This window comes from Leguminivora glycinivorella, chromosome Z (genome assembly GCF_023078275.1).
Source record: "Leguminivora glycinivorella isolate SPB_JAAS2020 chromosome Z, LegGlyc_1.1, whole genome shotgun sequence".
NCBI lineage: Eukaryota > Metazoa > Arthropoda > Insecta > Lepidoptera > Tortricidae > Leguminivora > Leguminivora glycinivorella.
The window spans coordinates 5,053,275-5,073,592 of record NC_062998.1 but is presented as its reverse complement, the minus strand read 5'-3'; the positions used below and the strand labels follow the sequence as shown (position 1 = coordinate 5,073,592).

The following is a 20,318-nucleotide window of genomic DNA, read 5'->3' as shown; positions in this document are numbered from 1 at the left end:
GTCACGATGTTTAATAAACATGGCCGCTCCACTTTTATAAGCGGAATTAATGTCCAATTGTCTCTTCAATTGACTGCAGTGTCGCGTATAAATCTTAACTAAAACATGAGTAATACTTAATCCAATGCACGGAAATAGGATCTTTATCTTTGAAAGTTTAGGTGTCGAATTTGCATGAGTTCTGATACAAGTGGTCAGTGTGTTGGTTCAGAAATCTCATGTAGTTATGACCCTTATAGCCTTGGGCGTAGATTTTAGATTGACGCGCAGAGGCGACAAATGACCAGTGTTATGTGTTGAGGCGCCGCGTTCTGAGAAGTGGTACATTGATACTGTACTGTACCCGGTGCTCAGAAGCGTTTGCATATTTGAGCAGTGCAAAGGAGGTGAATTCTCATTTGATACCGTCACCTATAACAGTTAAACTAGAGTATCTTACAGGTAGGTAAGGTATACTAGTAGTAGTTATACCTTACTAACACATGATGTAGCTACTATATTCCATAAAAATGTAACCGTAAGAAAAGTACCAAACTAGACTGACTGTGACTATAGGATAGGATCGCATCTCGTTTCGATAGAGAGATGACATCATTTTACAATTAGCTATGTCAGCAATGTAACTAGGTTGAAACACAGTCCTGTGTTAAATTCTCGTTTTCGAGACGTATTCTTTACCTATCATCACCACTTTCGTGATAAGGATTAGTAAAAAAAGTTCTATAACTAATCTTACATTCCTGTTAATGTATCTGCCTATTAGCAGTTGCATCGCTAGTATCCACCTCCTCTTAGAGCAATACCTCGGAATAAAAGTCGGAAATCGTCCTGTTTGTAGTAGGGGCATTTTCAGAATTTGGGTCCCCCCAATTAGCGTAAGTTGTTAACAAGAATTTAACTCCCTGTCAGTTTTGTGGCGACAATTATTTAAGGATAAAATCTGTCTAAAAATTTACTTTTTTCACATTCTAAATGTAGATTATCGCCTAAAGTTTATGTAATTAACACAAAATAGTACATTTCGATACAAGTGCGAAAAAGAGGAACTTCGAAACGAGTGGCGATAAATTAAAACACAACCGAAGGGAGTGTTTTAAATCGACACGAGTTACGAATTTCCTTTTCGCACGTGTCTCGAACGACGTTTTTCAGTACAGATGGACCTCCGAAGTTTCGACCTGACATATAATGAACCACTTCTCGCACTAGTGCGTAAAAAAACACCATCTGTACTGAAATAGTACATTACGATACAAGTGCGTAAAAAAGGAAGTTCGAAACGAGTGGCGATAAATTAAAACACGACCGAAGGGAGTGTTTTAAATCGACACGAGTTACGAATTTCCTTTTTGCACGTGTATCGTACGACGTTTTTCAGTACAGATGAGCCTCCGAAGTTTCGACCTGTTATATAATGAACCACTTCTCGAACTAGTGCGTAAAAAAACGACCATCTGTACTGAAAACAATATTTTTATTGAAATTTCATGCTTCATTATCGTCACAAAACTGACAGTGAGTTATATTTTTTTAACGACTTACGCTAATTGGGGGGTTCCTAATTCTGAAAATGCTCGTAGGCGCTACGTCATAGGCATAATTACATGAAAATAGTATGTTAGGCTCTGAGGCCATAGGTATCATTAAATCATTATATTATTCGGTTAGATAGACGTGTTACATTGATTATGATTATTGTATCCCTTAATTCAGCGCCATCTGCATTGTAATGCAAAAAGGGCAAAAATGGACACCATATAGGCAATTTATCTTTTTCTAGTTTTTTTACAAACGTTGAAATTTTAAGGCCATAAAATAGTAAATTAGCTTGAATACACATTTTTTTCATTTCACGATTGATTTCAAAAATTCAAATTCAATGGTTTATTTGCTGATTTTAAATTACTAGTTTTTCAAAATCGGTACGTGATAATTTTTGGTACACATTTTCTATAATCGTTCTAGCATGTCCCATCCCTATTCTGTGAAAATAGGTGACCTAACCACCATATTTAATTGTCAATTGATCACAAATTGAGTAAATTAAAAAAAAAACTGAAAATTGTTTGAGACATTTGAAAGCTAGGTAATTTATCCATACTTCCATATCCATACTAATATTATAAATGGGAAAGTGTGTGTGTCTGTTTGTTTGTCCGTCTTTCACGGCCAAACGGAGCGACGAATTGACGTGATTTTTTAAGTAGATATAGTTGAAGGGATGGAGAGTGACATAGGCTACTTTTTGTCTCTTTCTAACGCGTGCGAAGCCGCGGGCAAAAGCTAGTATCTTCATAAAGCATAATATTTTTGTCTTAAATCTCCGGTTATTACGTTTGGTTAACTTCCCAAAAAGGCTAAACGCATAAGAACTCGACTAGGACGAAAATGGCTAACGTAACTTGGTCTAGACTTCATAAAAGGTAATGTTCCAATTGGGCTCGACATATTTGTTCGTGTATTAGCTAAATGCATACCACTGCTGAATTCATTTGTGGAAACATTCGAAAATTGCCTAATTGATTACTTAAATGGCAAGCTTTTTATCTCGTTGATCAAACTATTTTTACCTGGTACTAAATTTTAACGCATTGTCTGTTTGGTAATTTTAAAATTATTCGTTTTTATAGTTATTCGCGGCTTATACAATTAACATAATTATTAAAATAATGATTAATTATATTTTTCAGTGAATACGGTCGCCGTAAACTTGTTCTTCAGTTCTTTTTTAAGTCTTGCACATGCGGGCGTTATGCAAAAAATATTGTTCAGAAGTTTATTACTACGTTACATTGTAACATACATATGACATACTAGATCAAGTAAAATTAAACTCTAATTAATAGGCAATAAAGTCGTTGACATGCGCATTAAAAAGTTGTACGAGCTTTTGCTTGTCAATTTTATTTATGTTGGTGGCTAAAACTGGAACTAACGTTGCTGCATAGAAATTTCGCGTGTTTCGTTAGCTGCTAGCGCCACCGCGGTCAGCACTGCTAAGTTTGCAGAAGTATGGTCTGAGAAGCGTTTCGTTCTCATGCGAAAGTGTGGCCATTGTTTGAGTATATTACGAAAATGGTTAATTGCATAAATTGTGTGAGTTTTATGCGTCCGTGTAGTTCGCGAAAGTATATACACGGCTACTATTACGGCGATTTTGGTACATATAAACAAGTATAAAGTTCAAAAAGTAAGATGTACCTATCGTATAGAATCACGTTCTAAATTTAAATTTTGTCGCGTAGGGAATAGGCACGGAAGAAGTGTATACCTTCGATCTGCTAATCGATTTTTGTGTAGGTACTTCAACTAATCGATTTCCGTTTTTTTCTTATTGCTGGATATTATTATATCGATTTTGTTATACGTAAATCATGATATCGTAAATCAGAATGAAATCAGACAAATATAAAAGAGTCAGAAGCTGGGTTAAAGTGTATTTTCCAAAGTGTAAAATAAGTTAATGTGTATAATAATAATATCCTAATACCTTAAATCTCAACATTATATTTGTCAGGAAATCCTTATTACTTTTTTACTAATAGAAATTGAACAAAACTTACAAAATCCCACATGATTAAATTTCCTCCTATCTCCATCTAACTTGTATGGACCCCAGAAAGTTTCCCTGTTTTCTCAATCCTTATTTTAAGAAATTTAATTTGTATTTATATTATACCCTTAGCTACATCGATATGGTTTGCACCTTATCTATGTAGCTACCAGTTAAAAGCATTCTATATAATTGTAATTGAACAAAGTCAGCATTAAAGATCTAAGTTGAAGTAGCGGCTAGCGGCTTGTCCTGTTGGGTACAAACACAAATTAGTCTGTGCTGTGGCCACAGTGTAATTGTCTAGGTTTAGGAGCTAAGGTGGTCAATATCATGCTAATTTTAAAGCAATATAACATAACTATCAAAAAATAATGAATTTTATTGTATTTTTTTATTAGATATTACGGATTATTAACGACATTTCAACCAATAGTAATGTAATATGAATTTGCGAACGCACATTTATTTTAGTTTTTTTTTTAATAATGACAAGTGAGTCATAGATTTTGCCGCGGTTTCTGAAGAGGTGTGACACTGGTAGTTGTTGACAGCTCAGGTTTATGTTAGGAAAGAAAAACGCTGGTTGTATTACAGAGATTTTGTTATCTAAATATTGTTAAACCCATAACCCATGTTAAACCAACTTTTAGTCAATGAATATTGATTATACACTGTGTGTGTCCATATCATCTTTTAATTTGTGTTTTTGTTACACAAATTACACAATACTATTTGTATCAATAAGTGATAGAATATTCCAAAATCGAAATCATAAACTTTACTTTCAGCACTGAGGTTAAAAAGTTAAAAACATTCAGACCAAGCCCTATTAAAAGATGGAGACTTTTTAAATCAACAAATTAAAATGGTCCTGGTCTTTACAATTCCTATCTAGGCAGCTAAGGGTTTAAAGCATTCTCTTTAAGTAGAATGAACCAAGTCTACATTAAAGATCTAACGCTAAGTAGCGGCCCATCCTGTTGGGAACAAATTCATGAATCAATCTGCACTGTGTCTAGAACCTAGGGTTGCCAGCATCTTAAAGCTCTTTAACCAATCATATCATAACTATTGTAGAACTAAATGTATTTATAGTAAATTTGTATGTATTTTAGGCACCATAGTATAATGTAAAAAAGGTTCCCAATTCAAAATGATAAGTATCATAACATTTCCATTCAAAACTCAGGTTAAAATGGTTCAGAACAAGCCCTATCAAATGGGGGATACTTTTTATTTTGTCATATTCAATTCGTTTATTTATTTAATCGTATGGCATAAATAGGTTCACAGGTATACAGTGATTTTTGTCTTCACAAGCCTTCTTCTTATGCGTCGCGTGTCTCGGGGCGCGCAGGGGCGTCCGCGCCACGCGCTTAAGTGTAATTCAAAAAATAGTACATTTTGTATAGGAAAGACGTAAGACGCGCCCCAGGTGGCGTGGCGGCGGCGGGGCGCGCGCCGCGCCGCTTGGCGGCGCGCCTTACGTCCTTCCTATACAAAATGTACTGAGGAGACGCTTTTTGAATTACACTCAGGTGGCGTAACATAAGTGGGAACGCTGCCTTATAGAGTGCACCAAGTTTACAAAGATTTAACACTAAGTAGCGGCCCATCCTGTTGGGAACAAATTCATGAATCAATCTGCACTGTGTAAGTGTCTAGAACCTAGGGTTGCCAGCATCTTGAAGCTTTTTAGCTGATTATAACTGTACCTACAATTAGAACAAAATAATAAAATGATTTGTCTTACATTATACCACCCTCCCTTGCCGGAGGTATTATGTTATGTTGAGGTACTTGTGGTGCTGTGGCGGCAGCCTTGGTTACTTGTACTTTGTATAAGTTTTAATTGTTAAAATTATGCTATTACTCACTAATATCCAAGCAAATATATAATGTTGATCATCAGTAAATATAATGTTAATACAATAAAAGGTAATAAATGTCAGTGTATTTAAACACAAAAAAAAAATTACATAAATAACTTGTAGTATGTAGTATTAGCTTGTATTTTATTATGCATTAAGCTCTACATTAAGGCTTTTGGCTTCTATTTAATAATAACTTAAAAATCATAATACTTTGAACAGTCTACTAGTTTTGCATTATGGTGCGGCCACACTGGCTGTTATAAATGTTATATAAACACGATGTGACAAGGACAGCGTAATGTCAGTGCCATCGCGATGTCCCTGTCACACCGTGTTATAATAACAGCTACTGTGGGCGCATTGTGCATCAAATCACAAATCAGGCCCTACCCATACCCATAGTGTGTGTGTCATAGTGTTGTGTTCCTGTCGGTGAGTAAGGCTGCCAGAGCTCAACGAGGGTGCGGTGTGCTGATGACGGGAGGACTTACGGAACTAACTTGTTCCGTTTATTGTCCTTTGAGTCGTCGGCAACCCGAACCCTCCTTGGAACTTGTACACTCCTTTTTGCTGTGTACTTAACACAGCAAAAGGGAATGTACAAGTTTCTAATGGGGTGGCAACGCGCATGTGACACTGTTTGAGTTGCAGGCGTCCATAGGTTACGGTGACCGCTTTACATCAGGCGGGCCGTATACTTGTTTGCCACCGACGTAGTATAAAAAAAAAGAAAAGGCGGGCCGTATACCTGTTTGCCACCGACGTGGTATTAAAAAAAAAAAGTTACCAAGGTACTTAGATTACTTAGTGCTATATTTTAGCAGCCCTACCAACGTAACAAGCTAGGGCTTCGAGCACGGCCGTAGATCTAAAGTCTAGCTTATTTATAGGCTACCTGATAAGCTATTTAGTACACTGTTATCTGCCCAGTGCGTAGTTCGAGGTACACTGCCCTTGTACTATCCCTACTAATAAATAATAACGTATTATAATGTTACAGTAACCACGATGGAGAAGTGTGTGTTAGTTCTCGAAGATGCTGTAACTTTTGAATTCATTTTGATGTTATTGGGCATTATTTCTTGAGTTTTAACAAAAACATGGGATTTTTTTGAAACTAAAAATGAACATTATTTTTAATATAATTAAACATTAAATTCACAAAACAGGAATGATTGCGTAGCATTTTAGTAAAGAATGTTATTGTAATATTTACTGACTTTTTTTTTGGGGTTTGGTATCACATGGTCTACCACTAATTGTGCTAATACCACTATCATAAATGCTAAATACCTAAAGAATCTGTATCTGGGATAAATGATTATCTGGAACAAATAGTTTTTTCCGCTTCGCTCGCGTTAGAAAGAGACAAAAAGTAGCCTATGTCACTCGCCATCCCTTCAACTATCTCCACTCAAAAAATCACGTCAATTCGTCGCTCCGTTTTGCTGTGAAAGACGGACAAATAAACAGACACACACTTTCCCATTTATAATATTAGTATGGATTAAAAAATTAGATGAAGACTAGAGTGCTCTGGTAAAAATAAAGTGAGTGTACAGACAGAGCTTTAGGCGTACGTCGCACTGCCTTGTTTTATTATTATTTAGCATTCAAGCTAAAATAACAACCGTAGCCACTTCACCCTACCAATTTTCACCCCGGCCTCGTGACAAGTAAAGTAAACGCACAACCGACGGATACCCACTTCTGCATGCATACGTTACTAAATAAACATCCATGCGCACGCGCATCCGTACTAAAAACAACCATAACTTTGTAACAACAGAGTTTAAATTCACTTGAAGGTTAGTCTGTTATTTTGTATTAAATATAGATGCGAACAAAGTATCAAATATATGTAAACACGACTTTATTTCTTATACTTAAAGCTGTGGATACATATTTGTGGCCCTTTGTCCGCATCTATGTTTAACACTTTGACTGTGCTTGAAGCAGTGCGTATGAATTTTAACTTTAAAGTTTAACATGTTAAGGTTAGTTTTAGATTGGGGTGTGAGAGATAACCGGTTTGGGTTCAACTCGCGCGCCGTCTCGGTTGTCATTCTGGATCGAAACGTGGTTTTTAAATTTGGAATAACTTGGAAACTGCTCGGGGCGTTTTTGAGTGGCTGCGTGGCTTTTAGGTTAAGCTTTTAAGTTTTGGTCTGAGTTTAAAGATTAGCATTGTAATAATACCTCACTAAACTTATTACTTTTTTGTGCTGTTCAGGGTCAGGGAGAGTGGTCGGTGGAAAAAAAGTAAATATTAGAACGAATGCTTGAGATTATTTGTTTCCTAATGTACCCTTAGTCCCTTACCCAACTATGGTCTATTGTATCAGATACAGTTTTATACCGTGTGAAGGTACCAATGCAAAAATTAAGAAATATAACATCTAAAATACCACTATAAGAATTTTCTGACACATTGTAGGTGATGTAGATAATTATCTTGTGTAAGTTCCTAATGGAGAAAGTTTACTTAAAGTAATGAAATTCGATATTAAAATTAACTAAAAACTAAACCAATAATGTCTCTTTAACTTAATTATTGGCTTTTAAACTGGACCAAGTATCGGATGTCTTTCCCAACACTCCCACGTATATACAAACAACTCTTCGGTTATTGAACTACGAATGGTACAAAATTAAACCTTATTTTTATAGCAGTTAGTGTTCGGAAAACTGAAATTGAGAATTCTAGCCGTATTAATAGTTTTGTTTACCAATTACAAATGTGCAGCTGATAAACTGTTCCTTTTTTCAAAATAGTGCCCTATTGCGGTAGTATTAAAGAATAAGTAAATTAAAAAAAAAATAGGAAATAAATTGGTCAAGTTGTACGCATCTCGATTTTTATTCCACAGCGCACTGGCCGTTACTTGCTGAATGGGAATCGTTTATAAGCCGATAGGGTATTAATCTATAATCGATCGTACGAGTTAGGAATCGATTAATTCTATTGATGAATGCTTTACATCGCCGCTTCAAAGAGGCAGAAACTTAACGTTGGTTCACTTGAAACGAAAAAAAAAGCACTGAAACATAGACTTCATCGTTTTTTTTTTGCCGCGTTTTTGCTACTAACAGTATATCCGTTTATTTTTTTATGACAGAAAACGACAGATAATATTTTTATATTGCCATAAGGTACTCGCATTCCAACATTTCCAACCATAATTGTTTTAAATAATTATTGACATAGGAAGCGTAAAGTGAAGCAGAAAGCTTCGCATTTTGTCGTAATGTAAACATATTCGTTCCAAGAATAACCTAATATGATACGTGACCTATATTATATGGAATGTAACATAATATGTTACATTGTGTAGTCATAAATATGTCTACACTTACTTTAATATGTATTCCCATGTATTATCAGTAAGGTGTTAAATAATCTAAAAATGCATGAGTATGTAGTTGTAATTGCTAGCTTCAGTTTGCTTAGATATTAGATTACTTGAATGGGGTGCATATCATATAACCAAAGTACCGAAGGATTTAAACATGATACCTATTAAGTACGTATAAAATTCGCTAAATACTCAAGCCTTTCAATGTAAAAACCATGGAACTATAGTAAACTCTGTATCTTACAAAAAACGATTAAATTTGAATAACTTTTGAAAACAGCTGTACTCTCAAACAGTTCCTGATCAAAGTCTGTGTTTGTAAAAGACTATTTTTGGAAGTTCATAACGTGTTCAAAACTCAACTATGTATGTACATAATATTGATTGGATTAATATATCAACTTTCTGTTAACTAGTGCGTAAAGTCTGCGAAGGGTATTAACTTTTTGCTTGTCTGTTTCGATAACATGACAATTTGTACATGCATGTTTTCGCTTAACTACAAAGTTGAATATGATTTCCAGTTTTTTATGTGATTGACATTTAATAAGACTTTCTATTCTGTACTAATTAATAGAAGGATACCCTTAACCAATTCGGAGAAACAATTTTCGATTATAATCGGTTGAAGCACATCACTATTCAAGATGGCGTTTCGTTACTTCGTTGCTCTAAAAATGACATATGTCTTTTTTTTTAATTTTCAAGTTCCAAACAATTTTTTATGGCTCGGTTATACCTTTAAACCAGAACTCCTAACAATGATCGCGCTTAATGTTGCCTACAATAATTACTAAAACAACAATGGCAATAGCCGCAAATGTTATCTTTTGTCGCTTACCGCCACCTGCGGAAAGAACAGGTGTCCTATAGTGTCTCTAGTACCAATAAAATTCAGGTACGAGAACCATCTAGGTACTACTGTCACTTGATAGGAAAAAACAACCCTAAGAGTCTATACAAGTAAGGTTTAAAGTTTCCCTGATTAGCCTGGTAAGAGCGCGTTTGTTTAACCAATTTAAACATCTCTCTGAACTCTTAACTAGCGTGAAATATGACCGATTTTCTAGTGACTCGAAAATATTTAAAGCAGGTAGCTGAGTGAAGTGTAAACTGTACTTTTATAGCAGGATAAGGACCAGACAGTGCTTTTATAGGTGCCTGATTACGATAGGTTTTAAATGTTTAACGCGCCCGCAACGGATGTTGCGAAATAGGGTTGCAAATAGACAAAAAAACCGAATGTTTTTTTTCATAAATGTGAAAAATAAAACATGAAAAAAACCGAGCATCATTGTTTTTTTTCTAAATATGGTTTTTTTCAGGTGAACAAATAATACGACTATAATGGTTTTTCGTGATTTGTAATGTTTTAATAACAATAACGTACATTTTAATTCGATAAACATTCAGTATACAAACGTTTATTGGGGAATCCCCGATGCAACGTGGAGCGTGGAGAGGCCGTGGTGTTGCCAACAGTAAATAGCGACAACGACAACTGCTAACTACAGATTTCGTAAATGTTAGTTTGTTAAAACCAGAAATTAAAATTATTAAATGAAATTCGTTTAATAGTTAACATAAAGTCCGAAAAACCGTATAAAAGTAGTAACTACTTTGCAAATTTTGAGATTTAGTACTTTAGGAAAAAAACATACTCCAGAAAAAAATACTGTTTTTTTTTTCACGGTTTTTTTTCATGTTTTTTTTTTCAAGCCAGAAAAAAACCGTTTTTTGCAACCCTATTGCGAAATATAAGTTCTTAGGATATAATCTTTAAACTATAAATTAATCGTCATAATTGTACTTTAAAGGGTAGGCAAAAATGCATTGTCACTACAGTGTTGGCCATGTCACCACAGAATATATAAAAGTACAAGTACAGAAGGCTCACTCTCAACAACCTGTCAACGGACTGCATGCGACATTGAGTTCTATTGCGCAGCGTGAAGGTTGTCAAACTTTATGGGTCGATAACTCGCGGCCGTCGAAATGTACGAAAGAAACGCGGAGTTAGCCGCCCCTGATTATCACACACTATTTTTCAGGACCGATGGAGGGCTGGCTAATAACATCCGTACTATGCCCATCACTAGTATAGGCGAATGCTAGGATCGAATTGTGATTGGTTTTACTAGACAGAGAGTCATCCGACATCTCCACCGCCGATTTTGCCTGAACTACTATTAGCTTATGTATTTATTACTGTCTTCAGTAGTTTACTTCCAGTACAATAAGAAAAGAAAGTAGCTTCCGAACGTATCAAGTTTAAACTGTCCGCTCCTAGGACGAAACAGGAACGGGACAGGACACAGATAAGTTGCGGTTAACCTAACCTTGATAGCGCTATCGCGTTGTCGTTCACACGCTGACAAGTCCCGACTTGTCCAATGTCCGACAGGATGAGGTGTTGGTGTTTATATTGGGTCACCAGAGTGTAGGTTTCTCATATAAAAAAAATTAGGTCATTGCCCTAAAAATCCTGTGGCGCTGTTATCCATCCATACCTTCAATGCAATGAATATAATTTTCAGTACAGATGGTGTTTTTTTTACGCACTAGTGCGAGAAGTGGTTCATTATATGCGAGGTCGAAACTTCGGAGGGTCATCTGTACTGAAAAATACACGTGCGAAAAGGAAATTCGTAACTCGTGTCGATTTAAAACACTCCCTTCGGTCGTGTTTTAATTTATCGCCACTCGTTTCGAACTTCCTTTTTTACGCACTTGTATCGTAATGTACTATTCTGTGACGATTACACAATCCACACATTGCATTATTTGCATTGGTCGATCAACCCTAGATTTTGAACAATGAACATAGTCGGTCTCGGTCTTTCACGAATCTGGTCGATAATGTCGATATGGAAAATAGAAAGAAGTAGAAGTATGTAGAACTGGAGAAAATTCTAACTGAACTCTCCGATGGCGTTGGGGGACCACTTGCACCAACGAAAATGGAGGGTTATATAGAGGGTGAGGGGGGATTTTATATGGAATTTGACAGATGACAGCCCACTAACCCTGAGTTAAGGGGTTGGTCCAAGTGGACCTAAGAAAATGACATGAAATTAGACGTTATTGACGTAGTGAAGTACGCTGTGAGTGATTTGAAATTTGCCGACGAGAACTTTGCATTGCCACCTATTTATTATAGTTTTATGTGTGCACTTCGCATGTTCCTCCTCTTCTTCTACACTCATTCCTCGTCAAGAATATTTTTGACAGACATTAGCAGTGTTTCAATGACGGCTTCAGTGTTGCCACAAAGTCATCATTATAGTTGCGCCATACGTAGCGTGTGCTGGTCAATTAATACTCGTACTTTTTGTCAGTTTCGTAAGTTCTGATGCGAGAGGCATCGGCGCCGTCATACACAATTAGGTTCTGGGCACCCAAAGTTTCTAAAAAAACTGATATTTATTTAGTTTAATAATGTTATCGTTTAATTTTGATACAATTAAATGAACAGGGGAACCCTCTTTACCAGTAGAAAAAGTTGCGAATGCGAAATTTAAATGTCATTTGGGATGTCAACTCTTCGCTCCCTAATTTTGCCGCCTTTTTTTTTACTAGCATAGTCGGCGTGCCAGACCCAGAGTATTGATAAACGGCTTACGTGAAATTTCATTATGTACTCGTATATGTCAAACCTTCCCCAAGTTAAAAAAAAAAATCGGGTCTATTCGTTTTCCTGAGGTCTAAAAACCGCCGTAGCCATAGTAAAATTCAAACTTTAGGAATAAATAGCACATGCGTTACATTTTGTTGACAAATTTCACATAGTTATTATGAGCATTATGGCCTCATGTAATCTAAAAGTGATTATACCTATCACCCGCGCGTCCACTTTTTGGATCTGTTTGATCGAATTCGTTCTTCCGTCTGTAGAGGTCTTAAAAAAACTTTTTAAATAGTGTTGTGCTGCAACCGATTTAACCCGCAAGGCCATATACTAAAAACAAAAATAGACCATAGACTAATTTATATCGTGTAAATGTAGTCTTAAAACTTTCCTAAATACAGTGGGAACTTTAATCGAGACAAGACGCATTTCGACACGACAAAAAACTGTGCATAACTCCACTTCCGACTTCTAAGAACGGTGACTCAGTAGTGGCACTTTTTTGACTGTGTGTGGTTCTTAATGCCTTTGTAGTACGGTTCAAGTATTATAAGTTGTGTTGATGGTATTCCTTATGTAACTGTATTTTAAAGCTTACTCATGTCTTGAGTCTAGTAACAATACAAGACTTCTGACTCTTCTGAGCTTAATATGGAATTAAATAAGTCTATTTGTGTAGTATTTTCATATTATATTCAGTACATAAGGTACAGTGCACTACTAACGCCTGAGATCCCCATCGTTATTTTGTTGTTTTTTAATTTTATATTATAAATTTGCACTAATGAACATGGACACATAATTTAAGCCCAATCGCACTTGCAAAAGTATGAAATTAATAAAGCTTAAGGCCCTTATTACATTATCATATAAATATCTTTGATCATAGGTCTGACTCTGTATGCCTCCCTTGTTCTTCAACGTGAAGAAAAAAACTCCATGTTGTCTATGATCATGTTTCTATTATCGGCCAGGACCGACCTTCATTTATTTATCAATCACGAGTACATTTCTATTTCTACTAAATTCACTAAATTATAATCCATACTATAATATGTTTATTTTATAATAGTAGGTATCGACTTGTATTTAATCGTTACAATCTCATACTGGCTTTATAATCTTGTGCACCAAACTAACTATTTCTGTTTTGCCCAATGGTTGACTGGTAGAGAATGCCTTAAGGCGTTAAGTCCGCCATTTGTACTTTTTATTGATAATTTGTGCAATAAAGTTTAAATAAATAAATAAATAAATAATATTATAAATGGGAAAGTGTGTGTGTCTGTCAGCCTGTGTATGGTTGGGTGGGGCAAACAGGCAATAGCAAGGCGACGAACAGGTCTGGTACCGACCACAAAAATAATTGATTTGTTTATAATTTGGATGTTTAGCTTATTGCAATACGATAAGAAATCTGAATTGAAAGGTTTATTATTTTTGGCTTTTTAGTTTCTCCGTGTTTTGTAACGCGCTTATTTTTGAAGGCGGTTTTATTTTTTGTTAAAAAGTTTATTTATTTGTTGTTGTCTCTTTCTAACCGAGTGAAGCTGCGGGCAAAAGCTAATCTCGTAATAAACACGAGCCACCCAAATATAAGACAGTTTCAACCAAAATCGCGCGCTTAGCGTAATTTTTGAATAAACAAAACGTTCCAAATTCAAAAGGAAAAGAACACCTGCATATGCACCCGGCGTTAGGGTGCTTCCACTACTGTTATTCAAAAGTCAACCTTGTTAACTCGCTGACATAATCGCCATTAGCGAAACGTAAGTTGTACTTAAGACATTATTACATTAGGTAGTCGCAGCATCAGGTAGAAGATCCCTTAAATACCGTTATTAACCCAGAGTTGACCTTATCTTAACCAAACAGGGTTCATTTCGATTTGCGGTGCATATACACAGTACACCGGATTTGAAGTAGTAGTTATGGTCATTCTAAAATATTTAGAGTAAAAGGCGAGAGTGAAGTCCGGTCATGTCCAATATGTCAGTTGATTGAAAAGGTGTTTTATTGAGTCGAATGTCGGTTATGTTATAAGTAGGTATAATAATCCTTACTCTAGCCCACCGCCATCGCCATATGAATGGTTAATATTAAATACTAGCTTTTGCCCGCGGCTTCGCTCGCGTTAGAAAGAGACAAAAAGTAGCTTATGTAGCTCCATCCCTTAAAAATCACGTCAATTCGTCGCTCCGTTTTGCCGTGAAAGACGGACAAACAAACAGACACACACTTTCCCATTTATAATATTGGTATGGATTCGCATGTTTAGCGGTCAAAATTCAGGTACCTAACGTAGCATAAAAATACTGTTTGAAAGCTTCGAAACTCAAATCCTAAAATTATTCGCCTCTTTTAAAAATAGAGCGCTTACTTTTTAAATTAAAGTTGAATAACCTTACGACCCAGAATGCCGTAAGAGTAATGACTATAAAATATCTCCATAGTTCTACTTTTAAAATAAAAAGAAATCCTAGTTTTAAATATGTACTTGAAATGTAACTGGCAGAATATAATCATTCTTAAGATATTCTTATGATAAAAATAATAACAATAACATTTTGGATTTCGTCCTGTGTCCTGTATGTAGTCTTTCAGTTTTATCTACATAGGTAAGTACAGATGTAGTGCGAAATGACATTGACTGAACTAGCATGACAAATACGAACGTTTCCGGAAAAAAAAAGCGTGTTACAAAACACAGAGAAACTAAAAAGCCAAAAATAATAAACCTTCGAATTCAGATTTCTTATCGGATTGCAATAATCTAAACATCCAAATTATAAACAAATCAATTATTTTTGTAGTCGGTACCAGACCTGTTCGTCGCCTTGCTATTTCCTGTTTGCCCACCCCAACCATACGCAGGCTGGCCCCGACTCCAAAAATAATTGATTTGTTTATAATTTGGATGTTTAGATTATTGCAATCCGATAAGAAATCTGAATTCGAAGGTTTATTATTTTTGGCTTTTTAGTTTCTCTGTGTTTTGTAACACGCTTTTTTTGAAGGCGGTTTTATTTTTTGTTAAAAAGTTAATTTATTTGTTGATTTTTAGTGGTTCCTAGTGATATTATATGTATCAGTCCGAATATATGTACAGTAGTGAAAGAATTATCCTTTTAACTCCTAACCGTTGAGGAGTTGACCTTCCATCATCAGCTCAGCCACATAAAATTATTACCATCAGGCGTAAATACTGGTGTACCTTTGAAAAATACACTAAGAACATTACATGTGCCTATAACATTTGAAGAGTTCCCTCGATTTCTCCAAGATCCCATCGTCAGACCCCGACTTGGTGCCAATGGGACCATCTCGGGGTTATACCCGTTCGATCAAAAAAAAAATTTTGAAAATCGGTCCACGATCCTCGGAGATATCGAGTAACATACATACAAAAAAAAAATAAAAAAAAAAACAAAAAAAAAAAAACATTCAGTCGAATTGAGAACCTCCTCCTTTTTTGAAGTCGGTTAAAAATACGAAGGAAAGTCTTTTCGCACTACATCTGTACCAAGTACAAAATACCACATCTCATACCAAGTACAAAATACTCGCTATCACCGGTACGTCTGTGATTAATGAATAGACACAATAAAAGCTTACAAGCTTTCGAAACCACGATATATAGTATCATTAGATTCATTAGTTTATTGATGTGCCTACCTCGGAATAGTCCCATACATTTGATTTTTACGAATATAAACTTTATGGCAAGCATTGTTATGTTCTTTACGTTTAAAGCTTTAACGCATTAAATAAATAAAAAATTGAACTGTAATAGCTGTCCTAATAGGTGAATATCTTATCGGCCATAGGCTTGGTATAGTTGGTATGCACTCTATGCAGTAAAGGGTTAAATTCTCTTGTGTTTAAATTATATCGTCACTACTTTTAAAAAATCTCGTATCTCACGCTGTTCCTCAAAGTTAAAACGCAGTAAGTCTATATGCATTCCATACATACTTACTACAATTTTCTTTTCATTGACAGACGAAGATACAAGTTTTTTTTAAAAGTAGTGACGATATTGTTTTATGACATACCTATAAAATTCCCGTGAGACACAAACATATTTAAAAATATTTTAAGCGGGTTACTCACGTGTTAAGTCGATATAGCGTTCGACAAGTTTCGATCCATTTTCGAGGATCTTATGCGTATGCGTCGCGCTCTCGACATGTAAAGGCGGGGTCGCTACTCTTGAGAAAGATCCTCGAAAATGGATCGAAACATGTCGAACGCTAAACGTTAAACAGAATCTCAAAATGACTCGATTTAACGATTCACTGTACATCTATCCTAGGCCACTGTAGAATCCTTTCACAGTAAAAGTCAGACTGACTTCTATGTTGTCGAATGTTTTGCTTGGCGTAATATGCAACTAGTTGTTTATTGTACTGAACGCCAACAATATTACATGTATGGCGTATTTCGAAAAATATGCAATACTGAGTCATCTACGAAGATCTATTTATTTTTATTTATTTATTGTTATTATCAGTTACAGTAATAGGACTTATAATTAAAACATGGTTTACTGACGTTTCGCCAAAAAATGTTTCCCAAAGTTTCACATCCCAAACTATTATTCCCAAATTATCATTTCCCAAATAAACGTTTGGCAAAACAACTTATCGCAAATTGACATTTAGCAAAACTTTTTTTGGCAAGTATTTGTTTCCCAAAATATTTACTTGGTCAAATTTCATTTTACCAAATATTATTTAGTCAAAGGTATTGTTAGGCAAAATTTCCATTTCCCAATATATTGTAATTAAATGGCGCACTGGAAATTTGTTGGTTGATTTTATACTTTGTAGTTTGTGTCCAAGATTTGTGTGAAATAATGTGTATCTCGTATTTTTTTTCCTCCTGCTGCAAATGTCATGGATGACATTTTCACTTACATATCCGGATACATTTTATTAAAAAGAAACCTGATGTTTTCAAGACCATTATGTTCTATTAATTTTTAATTACTTTAAAAAGTCATTTCCGGTTTGCTCACTGTCAACCTAACACGCTCCTCCTCGCTTCGCTCGTCGTCGCACCTAAACTGGCTTTCTCACACACGACTTTTCTGTTACAATACTAATAAAATTATTACATTACATTTATGCGTTGTAATATTTATTGTCAAACGTGGCTTTGCATGGTGTAATTTGTAGAAACATTTTTTGACAAAAAATAGTTGACAAAATCATTTTGTCTAGTAATTAATTTGACAAAAATAAAGTTGAGTAACCTTCTTTGTCCTTCTTGTCCAACTGAAGCACTTGGGAATAAAACTGAAATTATCATTTGACAGATTTTAAGTTAAATTTGGCAAAAAAATCTTCGGTAAAATACGATCCCGTAGAAATGAAAATGCAAGTGCCTATTTTCAAAATTTGCGATGTGAAATTTTGACCAAACATGTTTTTGGGATATAAGTTTTGCCATTAAAAACATTTGCGAAATAAAGTTTTGTCTAAATCAAATTTGACTAAGTAAAATTGTGCCAAATGATAATTTGACCAAACAAATTCATTGCGAAACATATCTTTGCCAAACAATACTTTGGGAAATGAAACTATTGCGATATGATTATTGGGAAATGAAATTTGACGAAACGTTTTTTGGCGAAACGGCAGGACACCTTAAAACATATCCCTGCAAAACTGCATCTACAGTTTGTCTGCAGGTATGAGTCTCTAGTTAGCGGTGTCCTGCCGTTTCGCCAAAAAACGTTTCGTCAAATTTCATTTCCCAATAATCATATCGCAATAGTTTCATTTCCCAAAGTATTGTTTGGCAAAGGTATGTTTCGCAATGAATTTGTTTGGTCAAATTATCATTTGGCACAATTTTACTTAGTCAAATTTTATTTAGACAAAACTTTATTTCGCAAACGTTTTTAATGGCAAAACTTATATCCCAAAAACATGTTTGGTCAAAATTTCACATCGCAAATTTCGAAAATATTTAGGCATTTGCATTTTCATTTCTACGGGATTAATTTAATTTACCGAAGATTTTTTTGCCAAATTTAACTTAAAATTGTCAAATGATAATTTCAGTTTTATTCCCAAGGCTTCAGTTGGACAAGAAAAGTTTGCTCAACTTTATTTTTGTCAAATTAATTACTGGACAAAATTATTTTGTCAACAATTTTTTTGTCAAAAAATGTTTCTACAAATTACACCATGCAAAACCACGTTTGACAATAAATATTACACGGCATAAATGTAATGTAATAATTTTATTAGTATTGTAACAGAAAACTCGTGTGCGACAGGGTCAGTTTAGGTGCGACGACGAGCGAAGCAAGGAGGAGCGTGTTAGGTTGACAGTGAGCAAACTGGAAATGGCTTTTTAAAGTAATTAAAAAATAATAGAACATAATGGTCTTGAAAACATAAGGTTTCTTTTTAATAAAATGTATCCGGACATGTAAGTGAAAATGTCATCCTTGACATTTGCAGCAGGAGGAAAAAAAGTACGACATACACATTATTTCACACAAATCTTGGACACAAAGTATAAAATCAACAAACAAATTTCTAGTGCGCCATTTAATTACAATATATTGGGAAATGGAAATTTTGCCTAACAATACCTTTGACTAAATAATATTTGGTAAAATGAAATTTGACCAAGTAAATATTTTGGGAAACAAATACTTGCCAAAAAAAGTTTTGCTAAATGTCAATTTGCGATAAGTTGTTTTGCCAAACGTTTATTTGGGAAATGATAATTTGGGAATAATAGTTTGGGATGTGAAACTTTGGGAAACGTTTTTTGGCGAATCGTCAGTAAACCCTAGTTAGCAGATATGTAGATTAAACTACTTATGTATGAACTTATAATTTAAAAAATATTAATTACATATTTAAACATTTAAATGACATTTACACGTTTGTAACTGTCATTTAAGTGTTTGCAAGAGGTACAGTTTTAATGCGTTTTTAATTTTTTTCTTATTTGGCTCATGCCTAATATTCTCGGGCAGACTATTTTAAAAAGTACGGAATTCTTTTCTATAAAGTTCTGTCACCAAAATAGTTATTAACCCGAGGGACTTCAAGTTTATAGCCTCTGTCACTCTCCATCCCTTCAACTATCTCCACTTAAAAAACACGTCAATTCGTCACTCCGTTTTGCCGTGAAAGACGGACAAACAAACAGTCATACACACTTTCCAATTTATAATATTAGTGTGGATTATTGCCAGTGACTACAAAGTTTAATTAAAATAGTAACATCATAAATGGCTAATAAAATGGTCAAAAATACACTTAGTAAATCTAATTTACCGCATATTTTTTTATATCTATTGCAACAAACACAGCATTAGACTATAATACGAGCCATCTGCCATGTTTCAACCCTTGCAAAAGGGCGCGTGCGTCATATAACATCAATGGCGCTTACGCCATTTTCGAATAAGTGTCACCCACATGTGCAAACGCTAGTACAAAGCAATTACTCCCCTTGTTGCAGTGGAGAAGGGCTGTGTTGTTTTTTGATAATGTATCCGAAAAAAGTATACATTTCATGATGATAATGTTAAATGTTGCAAAATGTTAATTTTTGTTAATTTTTTGTAAGCGTGAATATTTAAAAAAAGTCGGATCTAGATGATAGGGAATCAACACGGGACGAATGACGATCTAATATCTATCTGTACAAATATAGTATTACTAATATTCCTTCTAGACCATATTCACAGGTCAGGACATTACAGGAACTTTTTCACACAATTTGCTATATGTATTTTAAAGCCCCTGAGCTGCGTTTGTTTTTTTTTTTTTGACTTTAGTAAAACTCAGGAGCAAACAGTAAAAAATCTATTTCCAAAATAAGTACTTTAGGTATGTACTAAAGACTACGTATAATGAAAGTAGTATGAA

The 20,318-nt window shown here is 34.9% G+C and overlaps 1 protein-coding gene across 1 annotated transcript in view; it reads left to right on the top strand.

Annotated features, from left to right (window-relative positions):
- LOC125241645 (neurogenic locus Notch protein-like) overlaps positions 1-20,318 on the top strand; it is a 175,659-nt gene that overhangs the window by 2,520 nt on the left and 152,821 nt on the right.